The 27,929-nt window shown below is 38.9% G+C and overlaps 1 protein-coding gene across 1 annotated transcript in view; it reads right to left on the minus strand.

Annotated features, from left to right (window-relative positions):
* The window catches only part of LOC135710539 (uncharacterized), a 261,946-nt gene that overhangs the window by 22,410 nt on the left and 211,607 nt on the right, over positions 1–27,929 (minus strand). The gene's annotated exons all lie outside the window — the stretch shown is intronic.

Raw genomic sequence — 27,929 nt, forward strand, 5'->3', positions numbered from 1 at the left:
ACCACTACCACTACAGCAGCAAAATAGCACTGCAAAAACAAAACCCAAGCCAGTTCTGTGCATCGCACACCACGCTGGTTGGTGGCAAACAGCACCAGGCTGAGTGGTACTAACGAATGATAAACAAACAAGAACATCCCTCTCCGCCGCGTTCCCGACCCGACCCATATGGAGTGACTACTGCCTGCCACCAGCCGCCACCACCATGCGATAGATTTCAAAGCATCGCGCGCGGAATCTGCGCTCTGCCACCGCCGCCGTCTGTTGCGGAATGTCGCATTCAATCATCCGCACTCGGTCAAGTGTTCCTGTACGGGACTGGCTATGATTTGTGTCGGTTGTCGTCAAACGCCAGTTGCTACTAGATTTCAAAACTAACATTAGATTGGTGAAAATTTTTAAATTTAAAAAAAAGAAAGGACAGTGACCGCATCCGCGAGGAAGGAGGTGAAAAATTGCAACGAAAATAAACTCCTAAACGGTCGTCATGCAAATAGGGGAAACGGGTGTAATTGGCACCATATGACCATCGACAAGTACTTTTAAAGCAGTAATTGATAGGTCAACAGCCCACCTAGCAGTCCTGTATGATAAACCTTTTTTTTTAAGTCCATGAAAAATTGCTGTTGGTCATATTATCCCGCGGGCGCGTTTTACACCATTTCCCCCTACGGACGGACGGATGCTTCTCGTGTCTGCTGCAGCAGATTGAAAATGGACACGAGGGTGAGAAAAGAGGATGCAAATTTTCGCGATTTTCAACAGTCCCAAGCCATCATCAAGCCACACCAGAAGAGGCAGCGTGTGTAAGCCATCACTGGGAAAACCGGGATGGCAGGCACAGTGTGCGGTGGGTTGTTGCCGCTATGATACGTCCGTTCGTCCCCAGCTGACATTCCGTGTATTTCGGGGGAAGCGCTGGATAAAACCAAAAAAAAACTGATGGTGCACAGATGCACATGGGAACAGGGCACGAGAAAAATGAGAATCACTGCGGGCGAAATGATCTGAAGATTTGCTGCGGGGAGCTAAATCAATTCAGGGTTGTTACCGAAATTTCTATTTTGAATCCGCAAAGTCGAGTAAGAGTCTTAAGTACTGGTCTAAGTAGTGATGCTTGACTACTTGGCACTTTAAGGCTCAAATGTTGATCATTCACACGGTTGCTTGTGTTTGTTTTCCAATTTGATTGTATTGGTGCCAATACGGCTACATTTTACGTTTTTCTTCAACTTTCTATACATGGGTAGTATTGCAATCAGACTGTGATTGAGTCATCCTTAAAATAAGCTGACTAGAATGTTGCCTCTTTGAAAACATAATCTTTGATTTGTAGTCAGGTTTGCTGGCACTCGTATGCTATAAAACATGTTTTTGCACTTACCATAACGACCAACTTTACCTAACTAGCAAAAGGCGTGCGCTGAAGTTCCCTAGCGCTGATGAACTAGCTGCTAGCATGATGTAAACAATTTCTAGCAGCTGATTTCAACTAGCTGGTAGATGCTGACGCCCTGTTTACATCATGCTGGTGAGCGTTTTTGCTAGCAGCTGGCTCACCAGCGCTACTTAAATAGCATAAGTGTAAACACCTCAGTATTTCCTTGCCAACCGAGGTTGAAAAATTGCGCCAGTCATTTTTCATAACCTACTTGATCATTGAGATTTGGTCATACGCATGGTCGTCCATAAGTAGTTGCTCTTGAACCTGCGTTCTATACAGATGGAGATAATTTAAACCCAAACGGTGTTGCCTGAGGAATTGGATAGACCGCGTGCATCATGACCAATTAATTTCCTAGCATAACTGCTTATTTTAAACTTGGAACTGCACACAATTTTGTCTACTATTTGACTATTGTAAGACTCAAATGTTTTCCATCATATCGCATGAATGTGCTGGAATTCGGTTATAATAAGGCCTGTACTAGAAAAAAAAAATGCACCAGACAAAAGTGAACGGGGATTACTTTATTCAATTTCCTTTCCATCGCTGAAAGCCCGCACCTTTCCCTTAAGACCCCTCATTACATTTTGTGCAATGGTGAAGCCGACCTTTTTGGTCACTTTCATCCATTCTTTCTTCAACTCCAGCTCGTTCTTAAACACCTTGGACGATTTTCGAACTTTGGCCTTCATTATGGCCCAAAATCTTTCCACCGGACGAAGAATCTCTGGTGAATTTGGGGGGTTAGCGGTTTTTGGTACAAAAACAACGTTATTGTCTCTGTACCAATCCAACGTCGATCGCGCGTAATGGCATGATGCCAGGTCCAGCCAAAATAATGTCTCGCCTCCGTGGGACCGCAGGAAGGGCAACAGACGCTTCTGGAGGCACTCGGTGCGATACATTTCGCTGTTGATGGTACCCATTGTTATGTGTTTACCGCATTGGCATATGGCCTGCCAGAGCAAGTATTTTTTGGCGAATTTGTCCACTTTCTTCTTCCTTATGTCTTCCGGAACATCGAACCGTGATTTGGCAACGTAGAACTACAGCCCCGGTATCTGCTTTGCGTCTGCCTTGATGTAGGTTTCGTCATCCATAACCACACACGTCGGTTTCGTGAACCACTCTCTATACAGCTTCCTTGCGCGGGATTTGGCCGCCGTGTTTTGTTGATCACGCCGGTTCGGTGCCTTCCGGACCTTGAATACACGAAGCTCAGCTCGTTTCATGGTTTGCTGAACGAACCAGGCGGAACACTTTGCCTTCAGAGCCGCGTCGCGAATCGAAAGGTTCGAATTACGCTTGAAATAATCCAACAACTTCCGGGCCTTCACAGGGTCAGGTGTCTTCGATTTTATTCCACTTCCAGCCCGCCTCTCGGTCGTCTGGGACTCGTTAAACGATTTTACCACCCGAGACACAGTTGTATGGGTGATTCCAAGTTGTCTTCCGATCCATCTCATGGTTGCAGTCGGATTTTCCATGACGGCGCGCAAAATTCCGGCGATTTTCTTCTTGTTTCGATTACATCTCAATAACCACTGAACCGATTGTTATGAAATTTTGCACATGTAAACAATTCACTCCAAACTAGTTATACCCAGATTTTCATCTATTTTTACCCACGGATAAAAATGGTGCATTTTTTTCGAGTACAAGCCTTAGTATTGGTTTTCTCAGTTATGTTTCTAATAGTGGTGGTTATAAATATGGTCTCATCATATGTCATGTTAAACTGTTGGTAATTTATAATTCAAAACTTTCGACAATTCCTATTAGCATAATCAGACCACGGTTCATCTTACGCATGAGATAATGTATTTAAATGTAATGTAATGGTTAATAACACTAGTTTACAAAACAACATAAAAAGTGTGAACTTTAGTGGTTGACCAACGTTTCTAATGCAAAATCCTACGCTGAATTCAATGCCGTGGTCAGAAAAAATTAAAGTAGAGCCATTTTTGAGTTTTCCCGTGAATTTTCCATAAAAATCTTGTTTTAATCAACATTTTCAATGGGATAAAAAGATTCAAAAAATCATTCCATAATTTATTCTTAAAGTCCATTAAAAACTGGAGAAAATGAGTCTTTAATGGATGAAATCGGTTGGAAATTGTCGAAGTTATGAAATTTTTTGTAAAATCATGGAAATTGAATGTTCCAAGATTAGCCGTTGTCCCGCTCCTAGGTTCATGCACCACTTCCAGTAAGCCTTTCTGCGGACGTGTACGCATACGGTGCATTTCACTAACACTACCAGCTGTCACGCAAAATTAAATGGGATATTTTCAACAATATAATTTACGCTAGTGTTTGTGAGACCGCTCGGCGAGAACCTAACGTAACCAACTCAATTTGACAGCTTTCTTTCTTTAACATTGCTTAACGATGTATACGACAAAACGTGAATTCAAGTGTAAAAATGATCCTCAAAAGTTTTGTTACGCGTGTGGCAACTATATATTTACAAAATCGGTCAATTTCACTGCTTCGTTGCAAACTGCATACAGGCTTTATTTTAAAATTGATCCTGGAGACTTTGACGAACCGTGGATTCCAAAAGTATTATGTAGTTCGTGCAAAACGTGCTTGGCTAGGTGGATGTCAGGCGCAAGGTAAATTGATTTTTTGAATAACTTTCATATAAACAATTTATGTACAGCATGGTAGTGCTTTGTTCTTTCCTGATCGACATTATCTTACTTCATCTATTTTTGATAAGTGTTAATGTCTTACTTACTAACTCACTTATTTGTTATCTGTCAGTCGCTATTTGTCCTTTGACATGCCCACCATATGGCGTCGACCGTTTTGTCATGCAACGGATTGTTATTTCTGCTTGACAAAAGTTAAGCAACAAGGACGTCACAAAACAGTTGAGTATCCACAAGTGGCTTCTATGACAAAACCTGTTGCACATTCAAGTTCGGTCCCGTATCCTGTTTATCCAAAGCGGAAACGAGCGCCCTCTGTTGAATCGACCGTTACAAAAAGTGAGGAGGAATTCAAGGAGGAATGCGAGGAAGACTTCGAGGTGGAATTGGAAAGAAACCCAAAACTGTTTACACAATCCGAATTTAATGATTTGGTGCGAGATCTCGACTTGTCGAAGGAGAAATCCGAATTGCTGGCATCACGCTTGAAAGAACACAACATGCTGAGCAAGGAGGTCAAAATTTCTTGTCACAGGAATCGTCACAAGAAATTTGACAAATATTATTCTACAAAGGACAAGGCATGTTTTTGCCATGACGTAAACGGCTTGTTTGAAGAATTTGGTGAGCCATATGATCCAGCTGAATGGCGTTTATTCATCGATAGCAGCAAGTTGAGCTTGAAAGCCGTTTTACTGCATCAAGGGAATGAGAAACCTTCTATTCCATTAGCTCATGCCGTTAATATGAAGGAAACGTATGAATCAATGGCTCTATTGCTCAATTTGATAAATTACAATCAACACAATTGGAAAATTTGTTCCGATCTTAAAGTGGTTGCCATGTTGACTGGATTGCAACAGGGATACACAAAATATATGTGTTTTTTGTGTAAATGGGACAGTCGAGCTCGTAAGGAACACTACGTCCGAAAAGATTGGCCAAAACGGGATAATTTCACAATTGGTAAAGACAACGTTAAAAATGATCTTCTTGTGGTAAAAGAACGCATAACACTTCCACCACTACATAAAGGGTGTCCACGATGAAATTGCCACACTATGAAATTGCTCTAACTTTTTAACCATTGGGTAGAATTTAATGAAAATTTGGGTGGATTTAGTTCATAGTGCATTATTAACATCCTGCAAGTTTTAAAGTCTTGTGATCAAAACTCGCGGAAATGGAGTCGAAAGAACAGCTCGTGCGTGATAAAATCTTGCGCATTTATCACGAGAACAAGGATCTCTCGCATCGTTCCATCGCTAAAACGTTGGGAATCGCGAATTCCACGGTGTCGCGAGTGATTAAGCGGTTCGAGGAACGGTTGACCACCGATCGGAAGCCCAGAAGTGAAGGAAAAAGTATTCCGTACAACACCAAAAATCACAACCGCGTAGTTGGGGCCTTCAACCGAAATCCGAACGCCTCCGTTAGGGATGTGGCTAAGAAGCTGCACCTAAGCCGAAGTTTTGTCCAGAAGGCCAAAACTAAGGCTGGGCTTCGAACGTTCAAGGTACAAAAGGCCCCTAATCGCGACGAGAAGCAGAACAAGTCCGCCAAAACCCGTGCCAGGAAGTTGTACCTCAACATGCTGACGAAAGTTGAATGCTGCATCATGGACGGCGAAACATATGTGAAGGCCGACTTCAAACAGATCCCCGGCAACCTGTTTTTCACGGCCAAGGATAAGTTCAGCGTTCCGGAGCATGTCCGCACTCAGAAGATATCCAAATTTGCGAAGAAATTCCTGGTTTGGCAAGCCATCTGCACGTGCGGGAAGCGGAGTGCACCTTTCGTGATCCAGGACACGATGAACGGACAGGTGTACATAAAAGAGTGCCTCCAGAAGCGGCTGCTTCCTCTCCTGAAGGCCCACAACGTCTCAACAATCTTCTGGCCGGATTTGGCCTCATGCCACTACTCCAAGGACGTGCTGAAGTGGTGTGCGGACAATAAGGTCAATTTCGTGCCGAAAATGTTCAACCCGCCCAACACTCCGGAGCTCCGCCCCATCGAGAAGTACTGAGCGATTATGAAGCAGCACCTTCTTAAACGACCTAAGGAAGTGAAGACAGTCGAGGAACTGAAGAAAGTATGGGTTTACATGCAAAAAACGGTTGATTCACAGGTTGTGCAGAATCTTATGGCCGGGGTTAAGGCCAAGGTGCGGGCATTTGCGTATAGACTGTAAATAAAATACGAGTAAAATGGTTAAATGAAGTTTAATAGTTATTTCTCAATCCCTGAAAATTTGATGGCAATCGGATGAAAACTCGAATTTTGCGAATCAATTTTGTGTGTGGCAATTTCATCGTGGACACCCTTTATAAAACTTGGGCTATTCAAAAATTTCGTCAAAGCGTTGCAAAAAGAAGGGCCGGCATTCCAGTACTTGAAAGCAGTATTTCCAAATTTATCTGACGCAAAGATAAAGGAAGGTGTATTTGTTGGCCCACAGATCAAAAAACTGCTCAATGATTCCGCATTCAATACAGTTTTGACACCAGATGAGGAAGAAGCGTGGAAATCGTTCCAGCGTGTTGTCACAACCTTTTTAGGAAATTTTAGAAGCCCAGATTATGAGGAAGCCGTCGATGAATTGCTAAAAAATTATGAGAAACTAGGTATAAATCAAAAATATTGTGTTTGTTACATATAATTAATTTCAAATCCTTTTATTTCACTGAACACAGGTGTGAATATGTCTTTGAAGATACATTTCCTACATTCTCACATGGATTTTTCCCGGAAAATCTTGGTGACGAGAGTGATCAGCACGGCGAACGTTTTCACCAACAAATGAAGATGATGGAACGTCGTTACCAAGGGTTTTGGGATGAAGCAATGATGGGTGACTATTGTTGGTTTCTGATTCGAGAAACAAGTTCAAAACATCGAAGACAAAGTCATTCGATTCTCAATCATTTTTAATAAAACCTAAATAAATTTCTTTTGTATCAACTCGGTTTTAAATCCTGATATGCCTTAATCAAATTGATATGTAGAGAAAAGAATCTCCCATGAAAACTTTACATGCGATTTGGATGCTTACAACGACACCTAGAAAAGGAACTCTAAAGCTGTTGTATTTCAGCAACATTTTTAAGTGTTTTACAAAAATGCTCATAACTTCGACAATTTCCAACCGATTTCATCCATTAAAGGCTCATTTTCTTTGGTTTTGAATGGACTTTAAGAATAAATTATGGAATGATTTTTTGAATCTTTTTATCCCATTAAAAATGTTGATTAAAACAAGATTTTTATGGAAAATTCGCAGGAAAAATAAAAAAAAATGCTGTAAATTTTTAAATGACTTCAAAATTAAATTTTAATTAAGACATAATAATTGGTGCACTAGTTCCAAAGATATTGACATTTTAGTAATCGTACTTTTGTCCAAAATTCAAAAAATCAAAATTTTTGTATATCTCAAAAATGGCTCTACTTTAATTTTTTCTGACCACGGCATTGAATTCAGCGTAGGATTTTGCATTGGAAATGATCATCACCTTACCGAGTTCAAAAAGGCTGTAAACTAGTGTAATGGACACAATTTCCCCTACATAACTACTTTGGGTTGATCAATGTTAAGTTATTTTGCTGTGATCAATGTACACTAAATTTGACATCGACATCGACTGCAATAGGAACTGACACTATTTCGTCACATATTTTTTTTGTTGATTTGCACCTCAGTATAGTAAACAAATACGCCATACATGTTGTGAGATAAAACTATTGTCAAAAAATACATTAATTTTTTTCAGTAGCTCCATCATTAGTTTTAAGTTAGGTTTCTGAAGCAGAGAAGAAAGTGAAGATTGCATTTTATGATAACGCAACAGGCAGTTGTTTTACCTGTCAGAAGACGGTACGTACTTTAAATATTGAACAAAATGTTGGTTCATATGTCAACGAAGTAGAGGAGGAAGGGGTATAACGATCATACAGGGCTTAAGCACCTCTTTGTTCTCCAATTTGGAGGATAACCCTAACATAAAATTACCATGCATCATCATTATGTACTTTAAAGCGTGTTCGTAGAATGATTGCAAAATAGAATACTGTGACTTTTCTCAAATTAAACGTTTGGTTTCCAATAAGTAGGTGCTTAGTACAACATTAATTGAAAATTAGAGGATTCAGCTATTGAATTTCGAAGTCAGAGCAAAAGCTTGTATACAGGTTCTCCACCTGTTTAATGTTTTGATAGTAAACATCATAGCTAAGGTAAACCGGCGCAAGTTGAAACAGTACGTATATCTCTTTGGAAGTGAATATTCACTGTATTAGTACAAGACACTGAAGAAGTCTGCACATTGTAGACGAAATACGCGTATCTGTTAAGGATAAGCAAATAAAGTAGTGGAATTAAATGGAAAATACTAATCCTTCTCTCTCTCATTATTAACTCCACTGTTTGACACTAAACTAACAAATGTTCAGCTCGCTCTCATACAAGTTCCAACTGAGGGGCGCTAAGATGCTGATATTTAACTACGCAGACATTTGTTTGGGATTCTTCCCACCTTCCTCCTCCCCCTCGTAGTTAATTAACAGCCCCTTAGTTGAACGGGACCCAAGTCACCTTTAACCACTGACTTGCTCCTGCTTACTGCAGGACCAAGCGCCACGCCGTCCGAAGCGGTAATGAGCAGAAGTGACTTTTTGACTTTGAATGATCTATATTTCTTGTATTTGTTTGGTTTACATGTATGAATTTTCAAGTGACACAGATGCGTCTTTTCAACTTTAGTTATTTTGAAATTTTTAATTATTATTTACTGTTCCTAGTCCTATCAGGCCTGTTAAAGTATGACCACCTTTGTGGGATTGGTTTGTTTTGAATTGAGCAGAAGTGCGACAGCAGTGCTGATTTATAACTTTTCAGAGCGATGTGCAACCAAGTGGTACTCGATTATGATGACTGGGTTTGGGAAAAACGCTTATTTCATGAAAACAGTGATAAAATTATCATTTGTACATTTTTCAAAAGTTTTATTACAGAAAAATTGGAAAATATTTATTTCAGCAGGGTGCAATATCCTATCGATTGGCGTAATTGGATTTTAATTTCATCTATAAATGACAAAGTTACAAGCGTTCAAAACCTAACACTCCTTCACCACACATATTTTTTGATTTGCACCCCAGTATAGTCGACAAAGACGTAGTTTTACGTCAAAAGATTATTTTTATTAATTTACATTTTCAACATACAACAATAAGGGTTCATAAAGTTAACAAGCGAAAAAAAAACAAAGATAAAAACAATTCAAAATAAAGGACAGGTAATTTGAAACGTATTTAAAACATTTAAAATACTGAAAGGATGGTTTACATCTCAGTGGATGTAATAAAACTGATCGTTGAATCGATCAGCTATTGATGAGGATTTTTTTTTTTGAATTACTTTCTCGATCAAATGCTTTTGGAAGAAATCTACTATTTTATCCTCAATGGAACTGAAGAAGGTTGCTTCCGGAAAAACTTTATCAACAACAAAATCTCTTATGTTGCTGCTATTAACAAAATAAACCACAGCTTTAGAAGCATCGCACATATGAATCTGTTACTGTACAGGTTAAAGCAGAATTTGATTTTTTTTTTATTTAAATCTAGTGGGGATGGAATAAGGCAAAGTGAAAAATTGCAAGGAAGGGGACATGCCTGGGATTGAACTGCCTACCTTCTGCTCAGTAAGCAGAAACGGTAACCACTGAACTACCAAACTTCGTCGTAATGCTACATCGATATGTTTCGTCTAGGAATGATTCTCTGATTACTGTGTTGGGGAAGCAGCATATGCATGTACGTAATTGGTGGATTTGTTAGTTAATTCGACGCTTTTGGACAATGCTGGACAGTTATCAGTTTTTCAATAGTTTTTTGTTGAAAATCAACATTCGATGCGTAGCCATATTTCTGATCGATTGGTGATAAAATTATTGAAATTGGTCCAGGGGCAGCTGAGTTATTAACGTTCAAAATCTTTCTTAATTTGTTACATGTTCCATTTTCGGTTTTCACAAAGTGTACCCCCATATAGAAATCAAAGACGTAGTCCTACGTCAAAAGAAACGTGCGGTTGTGTTAGTCGTGTGCTATTAGTGAAAAATTACCTGAAACTCCATCGATTTTCAACCGAGGCGTCGTTTGAGAGCGGGCTTTTGCGCTCTCTTTCTCCATTATTCTCTTTGTCTGCAATCAGATATCCAAGTGCACAGCGAGAAATGCATACTTTGGGCACCCATACATCACAAATGTTCTTCTAATTTAAACTCACACATTCAAACCGGTCTGCAGGTATGATAACGTCCAAAGCGTACCAAACTGCTGTTTCCGTGTTGCTCCCGTTTGACGCGTGACTACTGAAAGCTTCAATTACAACCTGTGTTGCAAACCACCATGTATTGTGGAAAATTTGTGGTATGTTTCAAGAGGTGATAGAAGGTCTGCTTGGCTTACATCAGGCATTTGACCATTCACAAACTTGCCACCCGCCAACCAAAAAAGCTCGCTTTTAGGTGCACTATTTAACGCGTTTAGTCATGGTAGTGCGACATGCTTAGAAATCAATGCATTAGGGATAAGGCAGACCATCCGAACTGAATTTAACCCTTTTTGAAGCTAACCAAGGTCGAAGATTTTATTGAAACACCCTATAGAATAGTGTATTCATGGTCACTTGTGGTCTGGAGTAAAGAAGTGCAGCTATAGTGTGAGCATAATATCTATAAAAAATCTAAACGCATTTTTTTAATTATTTACACTTGTGTCGTGCACAGGTTGCACATGTGGACGCGACACCACCAGTTATTTATATTTTCTTTTATTGAAATTGAAAACAGGTGGTCCGTGCTGTAAGTTAATAGTTCTGAGAATATCGTGATGATATTCTGGTTGTGTTTTAAAATTCCTAATAACAAAAATAAATGGCATGAAAAACAGTGAGTCGGGAGAACATATCTCGTGTCACTTTTCAAATAGACCAATGTAACATATCCACCATTTTGAGAAAATCGAAGTTGAAGTTCGACAGATTATTATTTTAACTGTTTAGAAACAATACATTTTGCAGTACTACTTTTAATGTATTTAGTGAATAATAACGTTGAAAATTCAGTAGAAACGGTAAAATCACAGTTTTAATTTGAATTTCATGCTACAATATAGCAAAAACCACATAGGACGTTTTGACTAGTCAAGTTGTACATCGGACATGTTACACTGGATGATTTTTCTCAATGACATAGCCAATGAGTGTTACATTGGACGTTTTGTTCTACATGATACTAGATTCCCTTTCACAGATGTCATAGTAGAGTACCTAACTTTAGATTGGCCCCGCCTTTAGAAAATGAGCACCAATCATGTTAGGCAGTCCGAATGACCGAAGTAACAAACATGTAACCATCATTTCAAACTGTCCATTTGACAATTTTTGACCTATGATTATCTTAAATAAATGAAAGTAAATTTGGATGGATGTTTTTGTATCACATATAATGATAGAAGAGCAATAGTTTGTATAGCTTAACTCGATTTGTTTACATTTTTGTTACATTGGTCTATTTGAAAAGTGACGCGAGATATCCGCATCGGTAGTGCTGCAATTGTGGTCGTGTTTTTATGGAGTGAACCGATTCGTTTTCCCTTCCAGTTCATCAAAATTATGAGTTTATGCATCATAAATCAGGTGAGTTTGTGTAAATTATAGAACTTCAAGTACTCTGATGTATTGGAAATCTGGGTAGATAATGTAGAAACTCGTGAAAATCTTAATTGAACCGTTGCATTCCTTTTTTTTACCACTACACGTATGAGTGTCAATGATAGCCATCAATTGACTGATTGTTTGTTGCCTCTTAACAGTTTTTCAAAGGCTGTGAGGAGTTGTAAAATGTTTGAATGTCCCACGAATATTTTAGTGTGCACTCAGAACTTCCGGAACCTTCGTAACAAACAAAATGTTAAGGTCATACATCAGAGTACTTTTGGAATACTCTGAAAGATTTCGGAAATCATTGTAGTTTCAAATATTCCGCGAAAATCGCGAAATCCGCGCCTGTTGTAACAGCCCTGTAACTAGTGTTCAATCCGACAAGTAGGCTTACTCAGATCCGGCCTTTCCGCTGCTTGCGCGGTCATTGCACTTGGGCCTTTATGCTTTTATGCGCAGTATAAACAACTGAAATAAAATCTTGCATTTCTCGACTGGGTGTAAGTATCTATTCACCAAATGTTCATAACCTGAGCGGCCAAGTTTTGACATTCACACCCATTCACATGAGAGGATGCACTACGAACGCGCGCCACATTTGCCGTCGCTGCAGTATGCAGTTTAGTTGACTAGTGGTTGGCATCGAAAAATTGCACCAAGCCAGAGGAGGGAAACGACCGCGACAACGCTTTCTGAAAATGATGGGTAAAGGCCAGACGGATCCCGATGTGTATCATCATCGTCATCATCATCATCAACAGCGACAGCCTAAGTCGGGATGGGGCGGAAAGGGGAGGAGGGAATGATGCACGGAAAAAGTGCAGCGCCAAAGATCAATGACCTCTAATTCAGGCGCAGGCAGTGATAGAGAGAAACCGAGAGCATGGCTGCTCGTGTGCAGCGAAAGAAAGGAAAACGACAAGGAGGAATAGGGGGAGGAGCAGTAGATATGGTGCATAAGCCAAGAGAGGAAAAAAAATACATAGAGGCCTAAAAAAAAGATGAAAAATGGATTTTCGGGTCTACGATGCAGCAGACGGGTGCGCGGAAAAGCTGACAAAACGAAAAAAGGATCGGAGTTGGTAGTCATTTGGGGGGAAAATTAAGACGAACAAGAAGCAGCTGATATTAATCTTCGCTTTTCGACGGTGGTGCCTAACCTACAAAAAGTCTCTTCTGCATTCGTTCTTGCGTGGAAGAGTCGTTTACCCGAAGCTGTCCGCATATCTCCGCATATACCTGTGCCCGTTTGTGTTAGAAAAACAACAAAAGAAGAGTAGGTAATTCGATCCGGATTCTTCAAGGTTAAACGAGTGGAAGCAAAGTGGAACGGTGGCCGTGTTGTCGACCCTGCTTAATCTATCCCTTCCCTTCAAATGGGACTCAGCAGGACAACCTGGCAACACTGATCTGCGGAGCTTTGAACCGGAATCCTTCAGACGCAGCAGAATTACAGGAACCGGTTTTACTAACTGGCTTTTGGTAGATTCCGATATTGACCAAAGTTTAACAACACTCTCGAACTCGAACCCACGGGTCACGCTATTTCTGGCGTGGCATGCTAAATAGTAGATGTTAATTTTTTTTCACAGAGTCGAGAGACGATTCAGTCAATGCTAAATTATTCATCACGTTCCGTGCGCCGCCCCCTCTTTAATGGGGGAAATTGCTGGAATAGCACGCGCGTGGGATTATGAACGGCACGGGTAGGAGTTATTCCAAGGTACTCCGCAATTTTCGCCAAATCGAAGCAAACCAGCTGTTAAAGGTCAAGGCTGCTGCCGGGCACACATGAGCAGGTAAAACACCTTGTCGGCTAATCAGAGCGTGTGGTCATTATCAGTTGATGCTATCAAGTTCGGGCAATCTAACCCAAACAGACCCGTCGTCGGCGGTGTGGTCGTATTGATGGATGGCCTATTTTAAACGCCAACCGAAAAGAGAAGAAACAGAGCGCGGTGGGAAGAGGGCGGGGTTCCATACGGAGGTAACTTGCAAACAATGTTCGCTGTATGAAACGTGAGAAATTGCTGAAGCGAGCAATTAAATGGTGCACGCTCGGCCCTGATAAGATAAGTTTATAACCGCCGCTCGCTCCTCCTGCATTGCATTGGTACTAATACGAGAATAAAAAAAACCGTTTGTTCCAGCTTGTTTGTTGCGAAAATTGCATGCTTTTCCACTTGGAATTTGTTGCGGCAATTGAATGTAGGAGTTTAACGTCTTGATTAAGTGAAAAAATGATCGTTTTGAGCAAATATAAAATCTGGGAGATTTTGAATCAAATAGATGAAGTTTTGGTACAGTGGATGCTCGTTTAAAACGAGTGTTTTAACTCATTTTATTTAACTTAATTTGCTTTAAATTATGCAGTTCTAAATCTGAAATACCAATATTGAAAATAGATACTGTGAAGGAAAAATTACCTTAAATACTTCAAAGTGCTTTCAAAACGCAAAAAAAAAACAATCATTTCACACTTAATAATTACGTGAATCCCGCAAAAATAAACTTTACAACGTCCAAATGGCCAAGAAAACAGTGATAAAAACGATCTTTAAATAGCTAACAGGAGACGGGCCCGGCCTCTCAAGCTAAAGGACACGTATTCAAATCTTATCATCGGACGAGGGGGGCGACACATCTAAATCTCAAGTCTAGATGCTCAACAAATCTCACACTAGCGCATCAATCTTCGAAAAATCTTCTTTCATTTCTCCCATCTACTTGCATCGTGCATCATCTTTTTACAAGAAATCTTCTGAATCGTCATCAATCTTCTTTCTATCTTTCTAAGCGTGCGCGCAGCTATCCCTACATAGTACACGCCTATATGGGCGCCCAAAATAGTATGCCGCAAGTAAGTAGATCACCAAAACAACTCAAGATCCAGAAATAAACACCGATGGCGCTGCAGAATAATGATGTAACTTCTACAATGTACTGTAATTTGTACAATAATACTCATATTACTTTAAACAATCGTCACGTCGGTCATAGCTTGTTATGATTGCCTGAACAATGCGTAAAAAGCAAATCGAAACATTGAACGTCGCGTGATAGTGGAATTTAATCAAGGCCTAAATACTTTTTCGTAGCCTTTTATTTTCGGATTGGAAAGATCGTCGGTTGCAGTGACTTGCTTACTGAGCAGAAAAACGCGGTGCCAGGTCTTTTCATATTAAAAATGTATGGTAAGATCGCTTGTTTATCGTGTATTTTGCTAAACCTTTCGTTGTCTTCGGTGCCGGGTTTGAATAGTTATAACAACTTGAGTACGGTATGATGTGATATGAGGGGCTCGGTGGCCTTAGAGCAACCGTTTTTGCTTACTGAGCAGAACATCCTGAGTCTAATCTCAAGCCCATCCACATCAAGATTCGTCAATCGTTTTATTTGTTAATATGACTACATGGTAATAACAGCAACTCGATGATTAAAAAGGAGCTCGTTTGCCTAGTAGCAAACGTTTTTGCTTACTGAGCAGAAGACCGTGGGTTCAATCCCAAGCTCCTTCCCGATATACGATCGTTAGGACATCAATTCAGCTAATCGTTTACCAAAACGAACCCTGCTGCAAACCCAACCCTCTTACCCACCATCCCTGTGATTCCTGGTGGAAGTGCAGAGGACTCCTCGGCTTCCATCAAAGCGAGTGTCACGTCAACACATTCCTACCCATTCCTTTCTTGACCTGCGTTCAGCCGCGGCTGGCGCTGGTATTACCTAATTCGAGATCACCAGGTTTTACACATTGAGGATGATTGCTAGTCCCAAGCATCGTCTATTGGTTCTCTGTGTAATTACAGCTGGTCTGGCAATAACAGAGTAGCAAAGTCAAATCCAGTCTAACGACATTTTGGAATAATCCTAAGGAGGATTTCCTTTGGATTATTCCAAAATGTCGTCAGAAATTAATTTCAAAGATATCCCGAGATAAACTACAAGGAAATAATTTAGTGAACTCAAGCATTGAAAAAATATCATTCCATGCACAGAAATTCAAGATCGAGGATTAACAAACATTTTCTAGATTCTAAAACTTTGATTAAGAATAAATTTCAAATTCAAGATTATGGAGCTAGAAATTTAAGAAAGTGCAACAGTGTATGTGAGATCTCAAATTAGGAAAAATCCTCTTTGGACGTGCATTTAATATCCCAGAAATAGTGAAATTTTCTAGATTCTGTGCCACGAACAGTTTTCAAGGTTTTAAAATTAACAACAATATTCAAAATGGCAGACTCTGAGTCATTGCTATTTTTTTTTTTACATCTCAGACTTAATTTTTGGTATCGTGTACTATGTAAAATAATAAAAATCCTGCCTTCGAAAAAATATTCAAAATCCGAAGGAAAATAATTACACTTAAAAGAACTAATCGAACTTAAAACATAAATTTAAAAAATCCACGAATTTTTTCAAGGTGCCAATCGAATTTCCTGTTATTTATTGGATGTTTTCGATTTCCTGTTTAGTGGCCACCCTGGCCTAAGGGATAGCATAGTAAGTTCCAACAATTCGGGGTAACTGCAGTGAAGCGACGAGAACTTCTTTGCGGTTTCATTTGATGCAGAGAAATTGCCGAAACTTGTTCGAAGTTTCTTCAGGAATATACTGAGAACGTATATGAGATCAAGAAAACTTTAGGAAAATTTAATGAAGTTACAAGAACCGCAGAAAATCTAGCTCGAGAGATCTCCAGAGAAGCAGAGTAGGACTGAGTCGGTGAAGATTGAAGATCTGCAAAGAGTAATTTCGTAATTTTAAGAAACTTTATGAAACTCTAGAAATTTCAAGGAAATCAAGTTGTTTAGACATTTTTTGGGAAATCCTTTTTAGGACAGTTCAAGGTCGACTGCCTTTTTACGAAATTCAAGGTCGACTGTAGAAGTTCAAACTATGTCTGATTTCGGCTTATCAGTCCAATACTCTAATTAAACACGAAACGAGATATTCCCATTTATTAATTTTCGACAGATTTTTAAACATTTACCGAACAGTTCCGCAATTCAAAAACCCAGTAAAACCTTACTGCCTGCGATTTCTACCAACTCAGTCGAACTCACGTATCCTAATTACAGAGATCTTAAAGGTTCAACATGCAATGCTCTATGGACCGAGTGGTGCGGAGAGATTACTTCTATTTACAGCAAAGGACAACCAGGAAAGTTCTATGGATTCAGTCTTATCTTAAGAGACCTTAAAGCACAGCTCTAGAGGCATTATGGAGGTATTTTAGGATAAGTCCGGCAGGCTTGTGGAACCACACAGAAAAAAAAAGTTGTTGAATATTACATCCAAACTGCTGCAACCAGGACAATCCATCGGTTGTGTAATATAACGTTGTACGATGTACATCGATTTTGCGAACAAAACTACATCCATTGATGTAATATTGTATCTGCTTTTTGCTATTACATCATTAGCATCAGCTTGAATTACATTGATCGATATTACATTTTTTTGCTGTGGAGAGTTTTATGGGGTAAATTCTGACGACTTAAGCAACTAGCTTTGAGATCATGTAAGGATTTCCCAGTGGGAAGATCATGGGCTTTATTGACCTCATCTGTCACAAGTTATATTTAAATTCTGAAGTCATGTTAGAAGTATCTTATACTTTTCTACGTGATTTGTATAAATATGATTTTTCAGTGTGTGTCGGTGCCGGTGGTGAAGGGGTAAGCGTGACTGCTTTCTCACCCCAATAGGTCTGGGTTCAATCCCAGCCGAGGTCGGTGGGATTTTTCTGAGGTATAAAAATCTCTGGTCACGTCTTCCTTCGGAAGAGAAGTAAAGCCGTTGATCCCGACCCATGTGTGTTGAATGGGTGCGATATCCTACGCAGGTGTGGAAGCTGCCTTCCTGCACATTCGATTGTCGTCAATGGATGGCAATCGATGTCCGTCGGTGATTGGCACTAGATTGCGGAACAGAGACCGACGTTAAATAAAGAAATGAAGATTTTCCAGTATAGATGAATAATTAATAAGAGTGACATCGGCTGATGCTCGAGAAGATAGATTGTTGCACTGGTAGATCAGTTAAGTTCATATTCATCAACATGCTATGGATAATAATGTTCCTGCAATGTTCATGTCTTAGGATGCCAACCAGATAGAAGTTTTACGAGTTGGGTAAAATTGTTGTCTCAATTATAGCGGATCTTTTACTTCGAAATTGACTCACTACATGATAAATCTCGCTTTGATTCGTCAATTGTGATACATTCTATAGAGCAAAGCGCACAGTTGAACTGATTACTTTGATTTCACGACTAGAAAAACCACTCGCAGATGAACTAAAATTTGCAATCAAAGTTATCTAACCCATCGTTTGGACCAATCAAAGAGCAATCCGGTAGATCACAGCCGTCGCAATCACTGAACCGGCTAATTTGTTTCCACAGTAAAAGGCAGCACACTGCCACTGCCGCTGTTGCTGATTGGGCAAACATAGCGACCCAACGGGGAGTGCCAAGTTTCCGGCGCCGTCGCCGTACAGCATCATATGCAGCTATTTCTAGCAAAATCGAGCTGAGCTGACCGATTTCCATTCCGTTTTGCATAATGACCGCAAGATCATCCGCTCCGGACCGTTATTGCATAATTCTGGCACACGTGGCGCCAGATTATCTCCGACCACGAAGCTTGCTTTTCATCTTTGATAGATTTAAAAGTGAGATTATCATGTAGTCGTCTGCACCATTTTTGTGCTGATTGGAAGAAGGAACAGAAAAAGGTGCTAATTGAAATTCGTTCCTAGAAGCTCGCAAACAAAAAAGACGAAAGCTTCGCTATTAATTTTCATTACTTGAGTTCAAGGCTGCACGGAAACGCGCTGCTGCGAAAGTCCGTTCTAGGAATTCCGCCCTGCCGAATGGGTGTCCGAATTTTCCGTTTGTGGTATGGCAAACGACCGGATGGTGGCGCTGACTGTGAAGTGTCTGTATTATCGACCGATGATTTCCTGGAAACATGGTCCCACTTCTTTCGAAGCAGGCCTCTGATGGTATGGGGTAGTTTTTTTTGGAATCGTGCTACCATCCTGGGAGGCTGGGGTTTCCATGAAAAATGAGGTGGTATCCAGGTGAAAATTGATTGAATTGAATTTCGTGCGCAAAAGCAATTCACATTAATTCTAGTCGAACATTGCAAAAAGTTGGGATGTATGATATTTTTTTTCTAGGCTTTCGAAAAGAAGCCATCTGCCTCGACTGCGAAGGGAATGTTTCCTAGAAGCCTAAACGTCATACTGCTTCAATTGTCTTTAAATTTCTTGTAAAAAAAACTTTATCAACAGTTGATGCGATTCACAGAAGAGCTCCATAATGCTCATAAATATTTAACACCAGAAACACGGTGTCCTAGAGAGATTCGCGCAATGTATACGTGCACATGGGGGCATCACACATGTCAACCTTCTAGGAAACTTCTAAATTCGACTCACGTCTTGCTTCCATGACAACGACGACGACGACAGACCGACGTCGCTTGCTTTATTTTTCATCGCAAACCTTATTGTTGTTGTTGTTGTTGATATGTTCGTTGTTTTTGTCAACATCATTATCGTCCTAAGCATCTCAAGCCACCGAGAATGTGCTGATTATTAATATTAGATGATACCTTCTAGGCTATTCATTAAAAAAAATGACGCATTAGCAAACAACTTTAAATTTAGAAATTTCAAAAACAGAGATCACAGTAGCAACTGAATGTCCATTTTAATATTTCCAGTTTTTTTTCCAGTCAATAGTTAAAAAAAAATACACCCAACCGGGAGATGTAAGATTCTACAATGTTTGCAGAATTTACAATGTTTGACCGCATGAACAGATATTATAATGAGGTAGCCGGAAGGTTTTAAAAATAATTTTGTAATTTTTATGTTAGCTTATTTTTCTGGTAAAGGTTGTTTTCCCGAATGCATCGCGTCTAGAAAATCATCTCGTGAAGGTTTTATACACTTTTGTTGCATTAAACATATGCAGAGAATGTAATAAATCCAACCTTACATTGGATGTAAGCAGGTATGGAAAATCATTTACATTCATTTCATGCATTCATTAACATTCATTTGCCTCTAACTTTTTTCATCAACAAGATTCCGCAAAATCATGTATAGAGCTTTAGTAGGTTTGGCTTCTAGCTACAACGTTTGTACATTACTCAAATCTGTATCTCTTATGAATCACGAATTAGAGCGGGCAGAACTCGTTACTGTTTACCAGTGAATGTAAAATACATTCACTGAAAACAGTAGTGGATTCTGTTTGATCTGGTTCGTCATGCGGATACGGATTTGAGTTTTTAACAAAAGTTGTAGCTAATAACAAAGCCTACAAAAGTTCCATACATCATTTTGCGAAATACTATTGACGAAAGAAGTTAGGGGAAAATGAATGTAAATGAATGCACGAAATGTATGTAAATGATTTTCCATGCCTGGATGTAAGAGAAACTTGTTTGGCGTGTATGTATCAGAGATTAATTATTGAGAACTGAATGAAGAAATTCTCGATCACTTTTTCAAAGGGACGAGCCTGCTAATGTAAACAAAGGTTCAACCGTAAATTTGTCGAAACTCTTCGCAGTCCCACGCAAACCAACAACACCATCTTGTTGGGGAAACATTACCCATTCGGTTGGTGGTGTTAGTTTGCGTGGGAGTTCTAAGAGTTTCGAGAAATTTACGTTCAAATCTTTGTTTACAAAAGCAGTTTGAAAAAGTAATCGAGAATTGTTTTAGAAATCTTACACACTAAGATTTTTTTGCCGAGATGGGCACCACCGAGCAGCTCGGCATTTTATTTTGCTGGAAATTCAGCAAAAAATATGTTTGTTAGCTGAGATCTCGGCAAAATTCCCGTTTGTTAGCTGAATCTCGGCAAGTTTTTCACTGAGATCTAGCAAAATAAAATGCCGAGCTGCTCGGTGGTGCCCATCTCGGCGAAAAAATCTAAGTGTGTATACTTGATTACAAATTAGAACAAAGTAAAATTTTTGGAGACTTCGAAACATATGTTAACACTATTTACTCTGTAATAAAATAAATATTTTTGTTTTTCTCTGTTCGGGACTTAAAACCACTGCAACCAGTTATTTGATCTATTGTACCCCATAAATCTTAAGAACCTATGATATTTTTTTTCGCAATTTGTGACCAATAAAAATCTTCGTGATACTAGGTTTATAAAAAAAAACACCGATTTTAAAGTTTGTATCACTGAGAACCGAGAAAAACATTAAAAATTAAGGATTATGAAAAATTTCCACGATCCCAGATATGACCCTGAAAAATTTTCAAAGTTTTGGGACTTGTAAGAAATTTAAGGGTTCCAAAAACTGAAAGATTTTGTTTAAAGAATACTGCCGAGAGCAGAGCTGGTAAATATCACGGCCGTCATGTGACAATGAGAAAATAGGTCCTCTCACTATCACGAGACGAAACTACCAATGATAAGCTTTCTTATCATTTTCCAATGATCAAGCACTAATGAGAATAATTCTTATGTGGTTTTGACACTAACTGATTAAGATGCATTTAAGCAAGCAACCGTATGTAATCGGTAGAGTGAATATATGTTTAAGATTTCCTCGGTACAAGTTACTGTAATAACAATAAATGAGCTAGTAATCACGATGATCACAACACTGTCACGTTCTGTCATGACAAAAAAATCGATGAGATTTTGAAGAAAATCTCTGTCATCGTTTTCTCATCCGATGATAGTGACAGAAGCATCTGCGTAAATATCGCGTGAGATCTTTCATTGAAAATGACATTTGCCAGCCCTGACCGAGAGTAACATATTTTGGGGAGCATCTTAAAGGAATTTGATTCCTATGAAATGCTGAGGAGGTTTTCTGAACGGAGCTTGAAAATAATAAAGGAGTTCAAAACTGAATTTCAAGATAAATTTTTAGATTAAGTACAAATCCCCCTCCATAGAAGCGGTTGTCAGAAGTAGGCTGTGCGTGTGATCGAACCTGACGTTTGTTTTTTAGGTCCAAGAGACAATTTCTAGTTCCTCAGTCCCTATTTCAGGGTGGCCAGTGACTTTTCATTTTGAAATTCCCGGTTCAAATCGTAAAAATTTCCCGGTTGTTGATATTCAACAAAAAACGAAATCGTACGCATTTTTTAAAATGTGGCCAACTGTTTCAGTGGTTTTTTGTGGGAAAATTGAAAGCCAAATTGAAGAAAGTGATTTCTAAAGCTATAGGAAAAATTCAACTCTATGAGTCACCTAATGTATTCAAAACGATTTATTGATCTTTCGAGATACTTTGATAAATCGGATTCTACCACTTTTTATGATCGATACATCTTATGATTTCAAAGCCCTAGAATTTATTGAATGACAGAGATTAAGGTTACTGGGCCAAATGCTATCTGGATGAATAGCTTATATAATAGGTGAATTGTGATAATAAGAGATTAAATTTAAAAAAAATGTTTCAGAAAAATGAACTTGGTACAAATGAGAATTAGAGCGTATTGATAGCAGTGGCGTCGCCCTAACCTCAATCTACCTGTTCAACAACTCTCAAAACGTAAACAAACAAAACAATATATATATATATATATATAGAGGACCCTGTGTCCTTTTAAATTGATTTGAATGTAAACATGACCCTAAATAACGTTTTCAAAGTTGTTGAACAGGTAAAAAGTGAGGTTACACGACGCCACTGATTGATAGTGATATCGGATAGAGAAGATGTGTATTCACTGAAAGATTATTTACTAAAAAGATAGATTCCCAAGATTCTGGGGCTTTGAAATTTGTATAGGGTCTGAAAATAGAACTTTTCTTCAAAATTTGGGATTAATAACAATCTTCGTGATGCAAGATTTAGAGAAAAAAAATAGTTAAAATGTGAGAGTTTAAAAATTTTCCAAGATCACAGATTTGAAAAAAAAATATCATATTTATTAAATAGTCGTGCAGTCATAATTGTCAAGGTTCTAAGACTTGTAAGTATTTTACATAGTTTTCGAAGGAGAAGTTCAGAGCAGAATTCCAGAATTATTCTGACATGAGAAATTGTTAGAAGAATTTGGAAGGATTTCTGTGGAGAAGATTGCAAGTTCTAAATTAAATTATTAGGTAATTTTTGAAGAATCCGTAGATAATTAAGATGAGAACTCAACTAGAAACAGAGGTTTAAGAGTGTTCTGGCGATAATTTCAATGAATGATTCATCAAAGAGCTCCAACAAAATTTATTGCAAAAAATTGCTAATAGGGTTAATTACCCCATTTCCGGCCTATTAAGTACAACCCACACTTAAGTCTTTCTTAATTTAGCGCAGTTTAGCACCAAACGGAATGTTATTATTACTGATGGCTTCCAAATTTATTTACCTTTCCGTATGTTCTCACTTCGGCTTATCTGATGAAGATAAAAAGTGATTCGGTCGTAGCGCTTCTTTTGTTTTTGGGAATACTGGGTGCAAATCTTCATATCACGCGTTCTCATTGACTTCGTTCCGTAGCTTGTAAACTAAAGTATCGTACCAAACGCAGAATTGACTTGTTAACTCTGAAATCAAGGAATTATTTGAAGCTTTCTGCAAAATGGGCGATTAGGCCGAAGTAGTTATCTACCCTAATTAGAAAGAAATTCTTTAAAATACTCCAAGAGGTTTCTAAATAATTTCAAATTTCGAAAGATTTATGCTAGAGTTAAAAGAAAATTTTGAAAAGGATTTCAATGAAATCAAAGTCTCCGAATATGTTTAAGTGAATTCTAAGACGGATTCCAAACAATTTCTTAGAAGGAGTTTCAAGGAAATTCAAAAAAAATTCAATGGTAATTATTACGCAGAGTGTTTTCTGGTTAATTTTGAAAGAATTCTATACTAATTCAGACCAGAATTCCAAGTTCATTCTAAAATTCATATCATGAGAATTTATAATACAACTAAAACCCGGGGAAGCAATAGTTCAGTTTCAGTTTTTACAAATATTTGTTTCTTAAGTCTAGCATCTTCAATACTTTGTTTTAAGGCTCATGCACTTTACATCTGAAATTGAATCACAAAAATCAATTTGAAATATTGCTGAGTGATTAAATTCTAAAAACAATAAGGCAGGAATCTGAAGAAAATGCAACAAATAGAGAAAGACATTCATTTGGTAAAAAATTACTCTGTTTTAATGGTTTATTCTGAAATTCTGGTGTGAAAATATATTCCAATGGTGTGTCTAATTTATTTTTCCCGGTTCTCTCATCGAATTCTCGAGTGTTTTCCCGGGTTTTCCGGTTAATTTTCAAATTCCCGGATATTTCCCGGTATTCCCGGTTTGCTGGCCACCATGCTATTAGTAGAAGTAGAACCTCCACGAGGCGTCCCATCATTAGTTCCATCATTCGTTGAGTCGTAGCGTTGAACCTGGCTATTGGCCACGAAAAGGCTTGCCAAAGCACATCAAAAATCGACTACATACATCCGAATGTTTGTTTATCTCAAATCGAAGGAAGACATTCCGCGCAACTACCATAAACCGGACTAGTTCATGTTGATCTTCGTCAAGCTTCGTCTACAATTTGGGCTTCTACATCAACACATGTCCGGCAGCCTTCAGGTTCAATTGGCTAGACTTGGTGAGTTCGTTCCATTTTGTAAATTTTTATCGTTTCAAACCAGTAACGTTGGGAGATCACCTTTTTGTGGTGCGAACCCTACAACTTCAAACTAGAGAATCAGGATTGTTACTTTTATGACTTGATAACTATTAGACAACCCAAGTAACATTGCAAGCTTTATAGAGGTTTTATAGCATTCTACAAGTCTAAATCATGGTCTACAGAACCCTCATAAAACCAAAATTATTGCTTGGGAAGACTCGGGTAGTGAACACCACCGTTATGCATTGCTATATCTGGATCAACAATAGAAAAGGGGCCATCAGCATTTGTAAGCAAACCGTTCCAAAGCCCATTCCTCACAAATCGAAGGCTGCCCACACAAACCAACACCATCATCGAGTAGGTGGAAGTTTTCCCTATCCGATGATGGAGTTGGTTTGCTTGGGTGGCCTTCGCTTTGTGAGTAAAGGGCTTTGGAATGGTTTGTTTACAAATGCTGATGGGCCCTTTTCTATTGTTGATCCATATCCATATATTTCAAATCAAAAATATTGTTTATGTTCATAGATTTCACATAATCCTTTTCCCTATGTCCTTCTCCTTTTTTTTCCTCTTCTTTTATTCAGAAAGCGAGTAATGGCGCTATAGCCATAAGTCATAAAAGGCTAGGACAAGAGTTAGTGCTCATGCCCCAACCGTCAGAAGAAAATGGAGCATCACTTAACCTTTCTAGCTTTGATGCTTCCAACGACCAACCAATCATATACAGTCACTCCAGTATTATGGGCCAGCTAGTCAATATTATGGGTCAGTCAGTTCTGCGTGTTAATCAAATGGAAGTGGCCCATAATTGTGGGTGACCCATAATACTGGGGTGACTGTAATTACCAAAATCGGAACGTACGGTACGTTTCATCCATTTATTGGATTCTGAAGCATCGTGTTTAAATCTTCGATGTTTTCTGAATCATCTTGCCCCTTAAATGCTGCACAGTAGGCCTGGCCGTTTTGATATGTGTGACGCATCTTCGATGTGAAACATATATCAAAAAGAAAAATGATGGAGGTATACATATCATTTTCCAGGATGCTTTCAAGAACTGGCTGTGTTGGTGTTAGATTAGATTAGATTAATAAGATCCCCTCCATAGAAGCCTGAGGATTAGGATGTCCTGATATAAATTACGAGGGATTTCTGTGGTGAAGAAAGGAAATTTTAAATTAAATTCCTAGGTGATTCTGAGGAGAATTGCGAGGAGAATAGCATGTGAATTTCAATGAGAATTCCAAGATGAGGGTTCAAAAAGAATTATATGCAGAATTTAAAAGATATTTTGCGTATAATTTAATGGGAATACTGAGGAAGATTCAGAAAAGAACTTTACATTAATTCCGAGAAAAAAATCGAATTTTTTTTGAAGATAATTGAGGATAATTTTCAGAGGAAAACTTTCAATAAAATACAACAGACAAATCCAAGAAATTTCTGAGGAGAATTCCGAAGGATTGTTGTTCAAAGAAAATGTTGATAAGAATTTCAAAGGAATCTTATGAATGTATGTAGAGTTGACTACCCCATTCCCGGCCTACTAAGCACAAGCACAACTCACACTTAGTCTTTCCTAATCTAGCGTAGTCTAGCACCAAACGGAATGTTGTTATTACCGATGGCTTCCAAATTTATTTACCTTTCCATAAGTACCGTTAGTTCTGACAAGCGGTCGTGAAATATTCGTTTATTTTTGAAAATGCAAAACTGCTTCTGGCGGCTCAAGTTGGCCTACGGGTTTTCTCGGGCCTATTAGCCATTGAAACGCCAATGGGCTTCTCTTTGGCCTATCGAACGAAAAGAAAAGTGAATTTGCGTGTACCAAACGTTTGTTTGACACGTTCACGCCGAAATCATAGATATATTTGATGTTTTGTGTTCGATAGGAATGGGCGATTAGGTCGAAGAAGATTTTTCCCCTATGTATGTAAGGTAGCCACCATCCCTTCGAAGATCTTGTCTTGTATGCAGCTCCACTTAATAGCAAGATCAATTTGAGCTACCGATCTGAGTTCACAATATCGCTGTATGAAGGGCCAAAAACGGAGGGGTGGACCCGTAAACAGAGGCACTTACGCGAAATCCACGGGAATTTAAGAATCTCCTTCCAACTATACGATCCAACAAATTGAATAATGCAATTCGCAATACTTATTAAGCTTCCTACAGGATGTGTTTGTTAAGAAGGGTGCGTCAATCTTACTGAAACTGTTGGAGTAGAATTTACACCACTACAATCGAATCGGTAGGATAAAGAAAATGGTAGTGTTTATTCCCTCCGGCTGTCAATCATACCACCGCACTTTGGTCGATCGATAATCGAAAACTATGCACTCTACGGTGGTTTGATGTTTTGGGAAAGGTTTGTCCACAATATAAGATCTTCCTTTTATCTCATCAATACATAATTCTACAAACATTTCTGATGTTATCATCATCAGAGATCAGAGATGTTATGCTTCAGAACATCCCGGCGGCGCCGACTGGGATTGAACCCAGGCCTGCTGTGGTGAGAGGTAATCACACTTACCACTACACCACCGGTGCCGCTAATGCATACATTTAAATGTGAGAATTAATTAACAATTAGTCGATCGTTTCTATAATATTTGTTAATTGCTTCAGAACCTTGTTAGGGGTAGAGTTGTCATGATGCTGGTGGAGTGCACTAGTTAGTTAGTTAGTTATCTTTATAAAGGAGACTTTCAGCCGAACGCTGGTTCCTCTCCGACTAGGAGTGCACTAAAATGTTGTGAAGTGTAGCTGGCATGGGATATCATTCGTACATTTCAATATGCATCTGGTATGTTGCATTGCACAATTGGTCGAAGTCGAAGGTTTACCCTATCTAGACTGTTTATTTTCAGGTTCCTAACTAGGTTCTCGCCTAGACCGAGTGCCAATGCAAGTTTACATGGCTCCAATAAAAGCCTACGGCATAATCCTCCTGTTGTCGATCCAGCTCCACTCTGCTTAGGAATATCGACGTGTGCTTTGAACTCTTGGAGTACACGGAAACAAATCCGATTCGATTTTCATGAATAAAAAATCATGAAATGAAAAAACTTGCCATCCCATGAAATCGTAACAATGATTCATGATTTCGGGATGGAAATTCATGATTTCATAATGCAGAGGAATCAAGACCACTAAAAGCGTTACACGTACTTGGCAACCCGTGTTCATAAACCGAACTACATAGGCATCTCTTATTCGCCTTTTGCCTTCCATCTTATACAAGTACTGATAGTCTAGTGGTCAAAGTATGGGTTTAGTGATCTCAAGGTTCTTGGTTCGAATCCAGTCTGTTGCTTTATTTTATTCTTTTTACAGTTTTTGGTTAAAAGCTAAACCCATGAATTTAGCTCATGATTTCAACTCGGATGATTCATGATTTTGGGAATGTTTGCTGCGTTACGCAAAAGTTGCTCATGATATCATGA

This window comes from Ochlerotatus camptorhynchus, unplaced genomic scaffold (assembly GCF_037179485.1).
Source record: "Ochlerotatus camptorhynchus isolate MF236.1 unplaced genomic scaffold, CSIRO-AGI_Acam_v1.1 ptg000391l, whole genome shotgun sequence".
Taxonomy (NCBI): Eukaryota; Metazoa; Arthropoda; class Insecta; order Diptera; family Culicidae; genus Ochlerotatus; species Ochlerotatus camptorhynchus.